We start from the raw sequence: 14732 nt of genomic DNA on the forward strand, positions 1-14732 counted from the left end.
TTTTATGATTGTCCAGTGGCTGTTTTCAAACAGGTTTCCCAAACACTGCCCCATCTTCAAAGCATGCAACAGTCTGGTTCTGGATGTAAAAATCCCATTCATTTTCTCCATAGGGGAATTGATTTTTAACAATAGCTTATAAACTTTCAAGACAGACCTACAGTGAGCTCCGAGGTTATTAATCGATGCTATATGCATCAGCTGAAACCATTAGTCTGCATTATTTCATCTTAATTCATTAAAAAATCAAGTTTAATAGTGGAATTCCTGGGTAAGAACTGCACTGCCCATGATCCTGAAGGGAAACGATCCACCAATCAGAGAACTGCGGCAAACAAAGTGCGGCAAAAGAGCTCTGCAGCGACTGCTCACTCCCACTGTGAATGACGCAATTGAGTTGCTCTCTCTACACTCTAAGGTATTTGTATAGATCTGAATATTTTGCCAAAAAAATAAGATGTATTATTTATTAACATTTATTACTAAATTAAATATTTATAATATTATAGATCTTAATATTATTTCTATACTTCTAATCAACTTCAAATTAACATTTAAATGACAAATATTACCTTGAAAGCAGCATTTACATCAGTTGTTAATTTGTGTTTTTTCCCCACCAGGCAATCCACACATAAATCTAATTATCGTCCCATTTAATGGAAGAAGAACAAATAATAGTTTGTCAGTGGTCATACTAAAAGCTTTGTGTTGCCTGCCTTTCCTCCCAGTCCTTTTTATCAGCAGTTAATATAGTTAATTTCATTCTAAACAGCCTTATCATAACATCTGTGTTGTGTCTCTCTGACACAGAAAGAAATTCAAAGAGCAAAACAAGGTTACGGGAGCTGTGAGCTTAAAAACATTTTGTGGACACTTAAAGACAAATAAATATCTTTGCTAAGCTTTTAAGTGCATGCCATTTTGAGGTCGGACAAGGTTTCCGAAACACACGACGCTTCAATGCTGTAATATTACACAATGGAAATGTAAACAGTTCATTTGAGGGCTACAAGGTGACATGGTTCCACGTTGAATTTAGCAATTGGCCTCTGTGTCAAATCAAACAAATTTCAGAAACTTCCCCATCTGAAATGTTTGATTTTGGTCATTTTTTCTCTGAATAAATAAAGGCATAAATGATGATGAAAGCCAAAATATTAAATACTATGGAATGATATTTACATTGTAATCCATAATATTCTAGAGGAGGTCAAAATGAAAATTTTCGCCATTGATTTGGGAGCAAAACAACAGGTTTAAAAAAACAAAATCACCTTAGAAAGGTGACAGCGTAATTGTTTTATTTGTACACAGAGACTGGTAGGTGTATTGCTAAAATCAATTGACTTTAGCAGCTCTTGTTGCATTATATGCCAATGGTGTGAGTTCAAAAATGGGGAAAAACACTTTTTTTGTGTTGTTTTTTCCAAAGTTGGAGTGCCTATAACCCCAGAAGTATTAAAGCGATCATAATATCCTTTTAGATTCTGGTTCAAAACAAACTTTTCTTTTTGTATCTTCATTTGTGAGGCCATATATGGTTAAATCCCAGAGATATGGGGCTGTTAATGTGGCTCCATGCGTAAATTATTGAATTGTTCCCATTTTCGATGGTCAAATACCAAATGTAGGTCACATGGAATGCAACTAGTTTTACTTGTCCAACAAAACAAAGGTTTGAAGTACAAATACTGTTGAAACTAGACATGTTCCTTTATTTATTCACATCAAAACAATAATGTAAAAGATCTTGATTTTTGAGAGTCCAAATCTCACGGTAATCTCACGAGCTTCTAGCGCAAACTGTGCTCACAAGTCAGAGATCTCAATATGATCTCAAACATTTCTCAACAAATTCTTTTGCAACTAAAAATACATTTTCACTAAAGGAAAACCTGAGATTGAAGGACTTGGAAGCACCGGTCAGACATCATGTGTTAAAGACATTTGACTGACACATTTGTTCAACTGAGTGACAAAGACATCAGGGAAAGAGAGAGACAGATAGACAGAAGACAGCGAGAGACAGACGCTCATTCCAAAGAGAAAGGGAAATAATGAATGAGTGAATGAAATTAATGTGTGAGTGGACAGATACAGCAGAGCTTTGTGTCTCTCAGAGGTAAAAGAGCCGCAATGGGACACGGCGCTCACAGACAGGGTCAACACTGGGGAACAAAAATAGCTCAGTTGCATTAGGTACACCAACATAAATGACTTTAGAAGAAGTAAAGGTCACTGGGCAGATTGGCGAGTCGTTAAAGACAGTGAATCCACTTTTACTCAGTAACATGTAATCCAGGTAGAGATCCTATAGCACCTTTGAACTGACGCTTTGCTAATGTTAAAAACACGATTTCTTTAAACTTGACATGCCATCTAAAAAATACAGTAAATCCTTCGCAAGATGCTGAAAAAACGAGACGCTGCCCAAAGTCAAAGATGTCAACCTAGCGTATGTTTACATAGAACAATTAAAAACAGCGCACAAAGTCTCAAATTCTCCCTATATATGCTCCCCTTTGGAGATATTATCAGGAACCATGGAATTAGTTTTCAATGTTATGCCGACGATACACAACTTTATATTTCTTCGAAACCCAACAAACTTTTACAATTTTCCAAATGAACAGAGTGTATAAATTATATCAAAGAGTGGACGGCTAGAAATTTCCTTCTACTCAATTCCGATAAAACAGAAGTACTAATTATTGGAAAGACGCTAAAATATCATCTGACTCTTGAAGGATATACTGTAACGCAAACAATTTTTTTAGGTGTTATATTTGATAGTAATCTAACCTTTGAAAAACAAATTTCCAATGTTTGTATAACAGCATTCTTCCACCTCAGAAATACTGCCAAGTTACGACACATGCTATCTGTTTCTGATGTCGAAAAACTAATTAATACGTTCATGACCTCAAGACTAGATTATTGTAATGCATTACTGGGAGGATGTCCTGCAGGTTTAATAAATAAAGTTCAGTTGATTCAAAATACAGCAGCGAGAGTGCCAACTAGAACTAAGAAATACGATCATATCAGCCCCATTTTATCGGTGTTACACTGGCTACCTCTTAAGTTTCTTATTAATTTTAAAATTCTGTTAATTACATACAAACCTGTGAATGGTCTAGCTCCAAAGTACTTAAGTGACCTTCTGTCATGCTATAACCCATCGCGCTCACTACGATCGCAAAACTCTGGCCTGTTAACAATACCAAGAATATTAAAATCCACAAAAAGAGGGAGATCATTTTCATATTTGGCTCCTAAACTATAGAATAGTCTTCCTAGCAGTGTTCGGGACTCAGACACACTCTCTCATTTTAAGTCTTATCCCTCAATTCATAGTTACGCTGCTTTAGTAAGGTCTGCCGGAACCGAAAACACTTCTCTTATACTTTAAACCTGCTTTAAAGTGAATGGCATCTACGCTAATTTTATTCTATCTCTTTCCCTGTCTAAACTTCGGGATTATATCCCGAGGTTACCAAAGCCTGCCAGATCCATCTCCGGTCCTGCCTGATGTCTGATTCCCACTGAGTGTCGCTGAGTGATGATGACCAACTGCAGCATGTGCCAGCCAGACTTCCCTTCAATCTACAAAGACAGACTTCACAGAGGATGAATTGATGCAAATTCAAAGACATGGGATTCTTCATGAGCCACTGTCTGAAGCATGTGCTCAGGATGGAGATCACCAAAATTACCTGCCATCAGCTTTCAGCTGGACTGCGATGCTCCTCTCTAAATGATCCCTGTATCAACTTGGTCAAAGGAGGGACAACACTCTTAAACTACATAGAAAATGAATTCACCACTAGCAAAAGCCTTCATCGGCCAAAATCAAAGGACAGTGCATCTACGTGTATTTCCTCAGTTAATTCGGGATGACTTCAAGGACTTTAACACTAAAACTTAGTTCATAAAAAATCATTTTGCTTAATCATTGACCCACAACACTTCCTTAGTTTACAAATTTTAACCACTAATAGTTCTAATCATAAATAACTAATGTTGGCATTATATTCAATCATTTTCTTTTATAGCATAATTTCATGTACAGCTGCTTTGAAACAACGCCTGTTGTGAAAAGCGCTATAAAAACAAATCTGACTTGACAAAAACACATTTGTTGTGAACGGCCCCTACTGATGTTACCCGATCATTTGGGAATGAAGACTGACACAAAGTTTAATTCACAGCATTAAAAAATTTTTTTAGAGCTTAAGTGTGAATAGTCTTGTCCCGTTTATACATTCCGTCAATGTAAGTCTATGGAATTTTTTTTCCTAAATCCAAAAAGTTACAAAAGTCATAGCGCACTGTTCCAGAACAGTCTGAAGGTCTGTGCAAAGTTTGGTGGACGTAGCTTGAAAGCTGTTGGTGGATCATTTTAATCTTTGTTTAGAGATTTTGGAAAAACCCTAAATCATGTCTAACAGTATGTTGGCTTTGTCAAGCTAACATAATAATAATAAAAAAAAAAAAATTCTCCCCTTTTCTCCCCAATTTGGAATGCCCACTTCCCAATGCGCTTGAAGTCCTCATGGTGGCGTAGCGACTTGCCTCAATCCGGGTGGTGGAGGACGAATCTCAGTTGCCTCCACGTCTGAGACCATCAATCCATCAATATGGAGTGGTGGTGGTGTAGTGGACTAAAGCACTGAACTGGTAAGCAGAAGGTTGTTGGTTCAATCCCCACAGCCACCACCATTGTGTCCTCGGGCAAGGCACTTAACTCCAGGTTGCTCCAGGGGGATTGTCCCTGTAATAAGTGCACTGTACGTCGCTTTGGATAAAAGTGTTTGCCAAATGCATAAATGTACATCAATCCACGCATCTTATCACGTGGCTTATTGAGCGCATTACCACGGAGACGTAGCATGTGTGGAGGCTTCACGCTATTCTCCATGGCATCCACGCACAACTCACCACGCGCCCCACCGAGAGCGAACCACATTATAGCGACCATGAGGAGGTTACCCCATGTGACTCTACCCTCCCTAGCAACCACGTCAATTTGGTTGCTTAGGAGACCTGGCTGGAGTCACACCCTGGATTCGAAATTGCAACTCCAGGTGTGGTATTCAACGTCTTTACTCACTGAGCTACCCAGGCCCCAACATAATAAAACTTTAAATTAAATTGCATTTAAAAAAGGTCTACACTCCAAATAAAATAAAAGCTAGATTTAACTGAACACATTAAATTCAGAAATGACGACAGAAATGTATTACTACTGTATATCGAAATGTAATTCAATGTAATTTTTACTATATTTAAGCAATCTCTCACAAGCAAGAGTGCTGTTGTACTGAATATTATTTTGCAAAAATAAAAAAGAATTTAGGAAAAAATAAAACCAAATTTAGACAAACAAAATAAAATGGATTTCATGGGGCTGTGTTAGGCTCTACACATCCAAGCAACTGCCATTAAAATGAAAATAATAATAATAATAATAATAATAAATAAAATGGGAATGCTAACTAATGTCTGAAATAATCACAGTTATAGTTGCTGTCTGAACTTATATACACTATTCTGTAAGGATGGGAAGGGTTAAATGTTTCTTTTTATAACAATTGCACTTTGCGTGTTTCTACATGTACTCTTAACAAACAGAGCAACTGAATCACCTAAACGCACATCAAGTAAAAGGGGGCCAATCAGCCACAAAGAATAAACACTTCACCCTTCAACGATTATGTAAGACTTATGTAAATAAACAAAGATTACGAATGTAATGTGAGCTCGTTGAACGTGCAGCCCTCCACGTTCAGTACCTTACTGGGTCCTGTGTTGACAAGCCACTAAACTGACTTCAACACGTGCAACAAACACGCCACATCGCGCCCAGCCAGGACGCGCTGTTCTTGCACACTTGGCCTGGCGCAGACTAACGGTCACTGAGACAGACTGCGATGGAGGCAGAGAGAGGCGGGCCAGTGGCCACAGACCCGGGCGATATGCCAGGGCATTTCCAGAGCAGTCACCCTGGCAGCTGTTGAAAGCAAGACGAAGAACCTGCGTATGATATTTATAAAGCTGCACAGTGCAATGATATTGCATGTACAGTTCTGCTGGCCACAATATCAGTTCTGTTTCCAATCCACTGTTCAAAGTCAAATTTGTCTCAACATTTCTATATCACTTCTTTTGTGACATAGGGGGCACATTTTGCCATTTTTTCCACATGAAGTGGAAGTGGACACTTTAGTCTCACTTAAAAATATCTGAATGCCATTGCATTACATAACAAAATAGCAAACCAAACATTTCCCAAAAAGTTTGTTAGCCCTGACATAATCCAACAATAAATATACAGTTCAAAATATACTGGACAAAAAGTATTTATGAAACTTTGTGGATGCGAAACAGAACATGCTCATAATGTAATGAACTACGCCTCTAGTTACTCTGCTAGGACATACACTGTAGGGCGATACATTTAATATTCACAATATATCCGCAATGAATTTGCTGCTGTAATTCTATTTTGATGCATTTCAGAGCTTTGCTGATGCATTTCTGAAATCCAAAAACATATAGGCGTTACACTAACTGAAGTGCCACATGCCATTTATTTTTAATAATAGTGTATTTTAGGACTCTCGAAAAGCGAGATTTTGACATTATTGCTTCTAGTTTCAACATTATTTGAACTTCAGACTTTTGTTTTGTTGGACAAGGAAAACTAGCTGCATACCATGTGACCCACATTTGGTTTTTGCCCATTGAAAATGGGTACAATTGAACAATTTTCAGAGCCATATTGAGAGCCCCATATCTCTGAGATTTAACCGTATTGGGCCTTAAAAATGAAGACACAAAAAGGAAAGTTTGTTCTGAACCATAATCTAAAAGGATATTAAGATGTATTTAATATTTCTGGAGATTTAGGCACTCAAACTTTGAAAAAACAACAACAACATTATTTTTATTTTTTCATTTTTGGACTCAACACCATTGGCATATAATGCAACAAGCGGCGCTGAAGTCAACTGATTAAGTATTAGACCTACCAGTCTCTGTGTACAAATTAAAATAATTATGCTGACGCTTTTCTAAGGTTATTTTTTTTACCTGTAGTTTTGCTCCAAAATCAGTCGAAAATTGTCATTTTGGCCACACTCAACAAAATAATGCAATACTCTGTAAATATTTATCCATGACATTTAATATTTTGCGCATTATCATTTATATTTATCTTTCTTCATAAAAAGTATTAACAAAAACAAACATTTCAGCCAGGGAAGTTTCTAAAATTTGGTTGATTTGACATTGAATAACACATCTCTGATTGTGTCAGGAGTATGATAAGATACAGTACTGTGCAAAAGTCTTAGACACATGAGATGTTTCACAAAAGCATTTGTCTTAAGATGGTTATTTATATCTTCAGCTTTAGTGTGTCAATAGGAAATATAAATGTTAGACTCACAAACATTACTTTTGCCAATAGATTAGAATAGAAGAACAGGGAGCCCTGCAACAGATGTCATGGCCCCCACAGAGCCCCCCACTGAACATCATGCCAGTCTGAGATTACATAAAGAGCAATTGAGACAGCCTAAATAGATAGAAGAACTGTGGCGAATTCTCCAAGAAGCTTGGAACATCCTATCTGCCAACAACTAAGAAAAACTGTGTCCAGGTGTACCTAGGAGAATTGGGGATGTTTTAAAGGCAAAGGTGGTTACTCCGAATATTGATTTAGCTTTTTATGTTTACTAGACTTTGTATGACATTAAGTGATAAATGAAAACTATTTATGGCATTATTTTTGAAGACATCCTCACTATGCAACATTTTTCACAAGTGCCTAAAACTTTTGCACAGTACTGTATATTCACTTCCATAAAACTGTTCATTTGAATTATTCAGTTCAAAACTCTAATTTAATAATTCATTTGCATCTGATACTCTTCTATTTCAAAAGAGCAGCTTTTGTACAGATATTTCACCGTAACAACATGAAGTTCTTCATGTTTCTTCAAGTTTGGAGCTATGACCAGCAAATACGAGTAGACTGGATTAGCTATTAGGCCAAGGACAAGCTTAGTGAACCAATGACAATTTCTGCCTACAGCATTATTAATAGAGCGGATTAAAACTGAGTTATAGGGCTACACACACTTCCCGTCTGTGTGAATGAATTGTCCTAGAGTAGAAGGTCATGAATGCCAGTTTGAAAGCTTTCTCAACTTCTATCAAACCTCAAACATTTTTTGTCACTAAATGGCAGTGAGAGTGTTTATGTACATGCATACCAATATGCTGATAACTAACAAAAATCAGCTTATTTAAAAAAATCCAACAATCCAAAAAAAACCTGTTTCCAAGAGATTTGAATTCATTGGTTCATCTGCTTTTGCTGTCAAAACGGAAACTGATATGCACACAACACGTGTCGCGCACACTGGATATACTGGTAAGAATGACAGTAAAGGTGTTTACATGCAACGGATGGTTTGAACAGATAAGGCCGGTCGCTAGAGTCCTGCACATGGGCGGGCACATGCGGGTACCTGACAGGTGAACCGCTAATGTTTCAAGTAATGGGTGGAAAAATGTTTATATTGTCATTTGCGGTGCGGGTTGGGAATCAGTAGACACGGGCCGAACTGTGGGTCAAATAGCCAAGGCAATTAACACCTGCCGTACGCACTGTGCGTACCGTGAGCGCTCCGACTGACCTGAGAAACATTTACTCTCAGAATACTTCATCAATCACGAAGTGTGTCCAGTTATTTCTGTTGGCGAATGAATAATTCTTTTGAGTCGATTCTTTTCTGAATTGGCCAAACGGGCTTGCAAAACGGTCTGAATCGGTTCGTGATTCAGTACAATTTGTTCGGAGTGCTCACTGAACCATTTGGAGAGGTTTCTCACACAGTAAAACAGTGTCGGGATATTTACGAACACAGAGAACAAACAGCGCTGGAAAAAGTGGAAATTTACCTACAGTCAACTGAAACAAAAGGCGGCATTTTTGAGAGGTAACTTTGAGAACTTCAGCTAGTGCTGTGTCATGTGAACAAGGGGCTGTTCATACTGAACGTGTTTTTCAGTCGTATTACATGTAAATATTCACTAGATGGATGTCTTTTGACAACTGCGCCATGTTTCACTGTCTTTTAGCATCTCTCACGGGGTAGCGCTGCTTTTTTAGAAGCTGTGTCAAGTTAAAAAGAACTTCTTCAACTGGTAAAACGCGTCTCGAGACACCTGCGTTCTGCTCTATTCGTTCTGGTGCGTTTTGCTTTTTTAGCGTGAGCGTGTTTGTTCTGAATGGTTACCGGAAGAAATGCTTTAACCAATAGTTGCAGAAATGCTTCTCTCAAAGTCACCAGATTTCTGTGCGTACCCAAATCCTGCAGGCGCCCATGGTCAAGGCTATTTTTTTTAAATGTCAAATAGGCCTAATGTTCATCTTTCTCATCTTTTTCTGTTGTCACCACAATGCTGGTCTATGTGTCTATTTTTCTTAAATGCTCTGACTCCAGAGTAATTAATGTTAATTTGATTGCTTGTGTGATGTGAGCAAACAAAACATTTTTGTCTACCTGATTTCGGGTTTCGTTCGGATCGCGGTCTTCATGTTAAACAGGTCGGGTTCGGGTATGGAATTAAACTATTGCTGCTGTCGGATAACGGGTCGGGTGTTCTGTTAAGTACTGCGGGTGCAGGACGGGTGCGGGTTTACAAAACAGGACCCGTGTAGGACTCTGAATGTCGTGATTATTAAATAATCGTCTGATTGTGGTTATTTAATCTAACCGCGGTTATTTTAGATTCAAATTGCAATAATATTTTAATGCCCAAATAAAGGAATTTTAAGCGAAAATTTTAATGCCATCAACAGTGTTTGTGTGTCATTCAGTTGAACTCCGAGCGTCACCGAGCCGCACCGCGGATGTCAACCAGAGCAGATCCTGTCCTTGAAGAGCTTCTCAAGAGCTCTGATGCGTGCGCTGTCAGCAGATGCTCGCGCCAAACTCCCGCGAAAATATAAACGAACAAATATAAACTTTGATAGTGAACGTAAAGCGCTCTGGCTTCACTTTAAATCGTGCAATGGCAAATATTACTGGTCATAGCAGGTTCATTCACTCAGAGTGACACAGAAAAAGAGACACACGCTTACTCAATTTCTGTGGAGTGATAAAATGATCTCAAAAAGGTTTTACTTCATGAGAAATAAGGGCTCGTGGGTTTAATCAAAGAGCATTAAAATAATGTGTGAAAGTGAAGAAATTAGGACAGAAATATATAACTATTGCATTATATAAAATAATATAATATAATGTTATAAAAATCAAATATCCCTATTTTATTATTTGATTTATATATTTATTTAAATATGTTAAAATGACTTCTTAAAGAGCACCTATTATGGTTTTTAAACATGCCTAATTTTGTTTTAAAGGTCTCATACAATAGATTTACATGCATCCAAGGTCAAAAAACACTTTAATTTGCTCATAATTTAAATTGCAGCTTTACCTTTTTTTCTCCAGTGTCAAAAACGACTCGTTCAATGATCCGTTCTAAAAGATTCATTCTAAACTCCTCCTTTCAGAGAGCCTACTCTGCTCTGATTGGTCAGATTGTGATTGGTCTACCGTTTAGTGTAGTGTTTGAGGGCGGGTCAAAGCTGTTCACAAGCAGCCAATGAAGACCAGAGGTTTTTTGTTACCAAATTCTGTAGGTTAGTACAGGAAGTAAGTCTGGAATTACTAACGACTCGTTTCAGGTGTTCAGAATCGGTTCTTTCTTTTGGGAGTCAATAACTCCATTTGTCGTACACTTTGATTTCTGAAACTTTGCAGACTTTTTTACATTCACAAACAGCTATATAACACACTACATGAAAGGTCATATTTGAAAAACCATAATAGGTGCTCTTTAAGGAGTATGAAGCACACGTGCAACTTATGAATTTATGACAACTTAAGACCTTTAAAACCACCTGCCTAATATCATGTAGGTCCCTCTTGTGCTGCCAAAACAGCTCTGACCTGTCGAGGCATGGACTCTACAAGACCATTGAAGGTGTCCTGTGGTATCTGGCACCAAGACATTAGCAGCAGATCCTTTAAGTCCTGTAAGTTGTGAGGTGGGGCCTCCATGGATCAGACTTGTAGGTCTAGCACATCCCATAGATGCTCAATCGGATTGAGATCTGGGGAATTTGGAGGACAAGTCAACACCTTGAACTCTTTGTCACGTTCCTCAAACCATTCCTGAACAATTTTTGCAGTGTGGCAGGTAGGGATGGCACCGATCCTATACCTGGATCGGTACTGGCTCTGATATTGACGTTTTTAGACGGATTGGGTATTGGTCCAACGAGCCCGATCCAAAGCTCTCAAACTCCAAAAATGGCATAAAAGAACCATAAAAACACCATTAATGCAGTTCATATGACTTGTGCATTTTATTCAAAGACACATGAAGATGAGTGATAGCTCTTTGAATCACAAAAGGCTGTGTTTATTAAGTAAATATATAAAATGCACGCGCAGCGCCAGCGCGTTCGTGAATGCCAAACACTTGCGGCTATTTTGTGTGCAATATTTGAGCGCTACTCACGAACACCATCTCAGATGTAGATGCTCAATAGTTCGGTTCATTTATAATATGCATTTGGAACGGCACCGGAGGAGCATTTGACCAGAATTTGAATAAGAAGTGAATTAAACTACTGTGAACTTGCCTACAAACAGACACATACAGGACTTCCTGGAGAGTTCAGAATGTCAAAATAAAAGCGTGAGGGTTTTAAAGTTAAAGGTACACGATTGAGAAATATTACTGTTGTATTTAAAATCTGACCCAGTCGTCTAGCCATCACAATTTGGCCCTTGTCAAAGTCGCTCAGATCCTTACGCTTGCCCATTTTTCCTGCTTCCAACACAAGAAATTCAAGAACTGTCTGTTCACTTGCTGCCTTATAAATCCCACCGCTTGACCGGCGCCATTGTAACGAGATAATAAATGTTATTCACTTCACCTGTCAGTGGTTTAAATGTTGTGTAAAATAGAATTAAATTGAATTTTTAGAATAAAATCACATTTTTGAGCATTGGTTCCTTATGTAATAATAATAATAATAATAATTTTCTTAATGAGTATTTTTGTCTTATAAAATTTTATCCAGAAAATTCCTTAAAACAATAAGAACTTACTTGAGAAGCAGAATGATATATTATATTTTGTCTTGTTTACAAATTTAGTGAGGTCTATACTTAAAACAAGAACTATTTGCCAATGTTGTACGAAAAATGTTTGGCAAATATTTTATTTTTGTTATAAGTATAAACGTAACAAAATTGTTCGATTTCTTTGAAAACGACAAAACATCTCAAGTAAATTTACAGGTATCTTGTTTTAATAATGTTAAGATACTGTACTGTAAAACAACACAAAAATACGTTGCATTGTACAGTTTTCTGTAAAACAAAACATCACGTTTAAGTACAATTTCAGTAAATATGACAACCTGGTTGTACCGTGATCTATTTGGTAAAGATATCCAGGCATTACTGTGTTTTACAGCTCCAGAAAGCTCAGTGTACTGTATCTCTCACACGCCTGAAATACTTTCATTAACTCACAATCTTTCCTGAGCTGCTTACGCTCTGTCTGTCTGTGACACGCTCATTTAGTGTGATGGACGTTTAGGGTCGCCGTCAGACAGACTTAAGCAGTGAACACAACTTCAGTATTGTCTGTCAGGACAGAAGCGTCTGAGATTAAACCTGCAGTGAGATAACAGCACCAGGTCAAAGCACATGAAGTGACACGCTTGAAACTCTTCTGTGTTGCTTTAAACTACAATTGCCCTCTGGGATCAATAAAGCCTGTTTTTCTGTCTGTCTGACTATTTAAACACTGGATTTACAAGTACCTGCCTTGCTTGTTTAAAAAAAAAAAAAAGCTTGGTTTTGGTATTTTGCATGACTTATTTTTATGTATTTATTTTTTTGCATGATTTACATGCATGACTATGTTTAGATGGAGTGTCTAACTCAGCATAAAAACAGTTTGAGGGAGGAAGTGGTTTTCACCGGAAACAGTGTATAAAAATAGAAGTCAGCTTAAGTGACAGCTCACCCAAAATCTTTTGATTTTGTCATCATTTACTCCAACCCGTACACAGCAAAAAATAATAATTTTCTTGAGTATTTTTGTCTTATTTTCCAGTAAAAATATCTAAACATACTTTTTATGATATTAAGTCTTGTTTTCAGAGAATTTTTTATTTTTTACTGGAAAACAAGATAAAAATACTCAGTAAGAATGTTTGTTTGTTTTTTCTTTCATGAACTTTACATAGAATGAAAATGGATGGTGATTTATATTGCAAAGCTCCAAAGAGAACAAAAAATGTCATAAAAGTAGTCCCTATTTCAAGTTTTGTGAAGCCATTTCAGGACAAAAATGTACGTCTGTTGTAGCTCTTAAATCTCTCTTTTTAAATATGTCACAATTTGTCATGTGACACACAACAACCAATGGCAGTTGTCATTAATAGCATAAAATCTTGTGCAACATGTCCAAATGCGGCGTTATTTTAATTTTAATTTTAATTTTAATGTTTTCTCCTCTTTTTCTCCCCAATTTGCAATGCCCAATTCCCAATGCGCTCCAAGTCCTCGTGGTGGCGTAGTGACTCGCCTCAATCCGGGTGGCGGAGGACGAATCTCAGTTGCCTCCGCGTCTGAGACCATCAATCTGCACATCTTATCACGTGGCTTATTGAGCGCGTTACCGCGGAGACGTAGCGCGTGTGGAGGCTTCACGCTATTCTGCGCAGCATCCACGCACAACTCACCACACCCCCCACCGAGAGCGAGAACCACATTATAGCGACCACGAGGAGGTTACCCCATGTGACTCTACCCTCCCTAGCAACCAATTTGGTTGCTTAGGAGACCCGGCTGGAGTCACTCAGCACGCCCTGGATTCAAACTCACGACTCCAGGTGTGGTAGTCAGTGTCAATACTCGTTGAGCTACCCAGGCCCCATCAAATGCGCCATTATTTAATTGAACACAAGCGTGACTGAGATTTGAGATTATCATTGCGTAGTGACTTAAATTTGCATCTGTTTCTCACATAAAGCTATTGTGACGTTTGACTTGGAATATAGCGCAAAAGTCACATGGACTACTTTTATGATCCTTTGATGGTGCTTTTTCATCATTTCTGGGGCTCGGCAATATGAATCAGTAAATAATGAAAAAAAAATCATAATTTTTGTGTAAGCTATTCACTGATAATCTTCCATTCTGTCATAGCATTTAAATCTCTTTTTTGAAATGCATCACAATCTCTCATGTAACAAGCGAAAACCAGAGACGGTTGTCATTAATAGCATCAAATCTTGCGCTATGTGTCCAAATGCACCATTTTTTAATTGAACACAAGCGTCAATGAGAATTGAGAAGATTATTACTGAATAACGGCTGTGTCTGTTTCTCACACAATGCTATTCTTTTGATTCTTGACTCGGAATATAGCCATATGTCATATGGACTACTTTTATGATACTTTGATTTTACTTGTTTGACTTTATAGAGTTTTATCATATGAATGAGTAAATTATAAGCTATTCCTTTAAATATAAATGTTCCTCAGAAACCCGGACAGATTTTCTGATCAAGTTAGAATATACATTCTTACACTAACGTTAACACGTAAGGAGAGAC

The 14732-nt window shown here is 37.7% G+C and overlaps 1 protein-coding gene across 1 annotated transcript in view; it reads right to left on the reverse strand.

Moving 5' to 3' along the window:
• Positions 1–14732, reverse strand: part of LOC127437121 (peroxisome proliferator-activated receptor alpha-like) — a 47738-nt gene that overhangs the window by 22854 nt on the left and 10152 nt on the right. The gene's annotated exons all lie outside the window — the stretch shown is intronic.

Source organism: Myxocyprinus asiaticus, chromosome 48 (genome assembly GCF_019703515.2).
Source record: "Myxocyprinus asiaticus isolate MX2 ecotype Aquarium Trade chromosome 48, UBuf_Myxa_2, whole genome shotgun sequence".
Lineage (NCBI taxonomy): Eukaryota > Metazoa > Chordata > Actinopteri > Cypriniformes > Catostomidae > Myxocyprinus > Myxocyprinus asiaticus.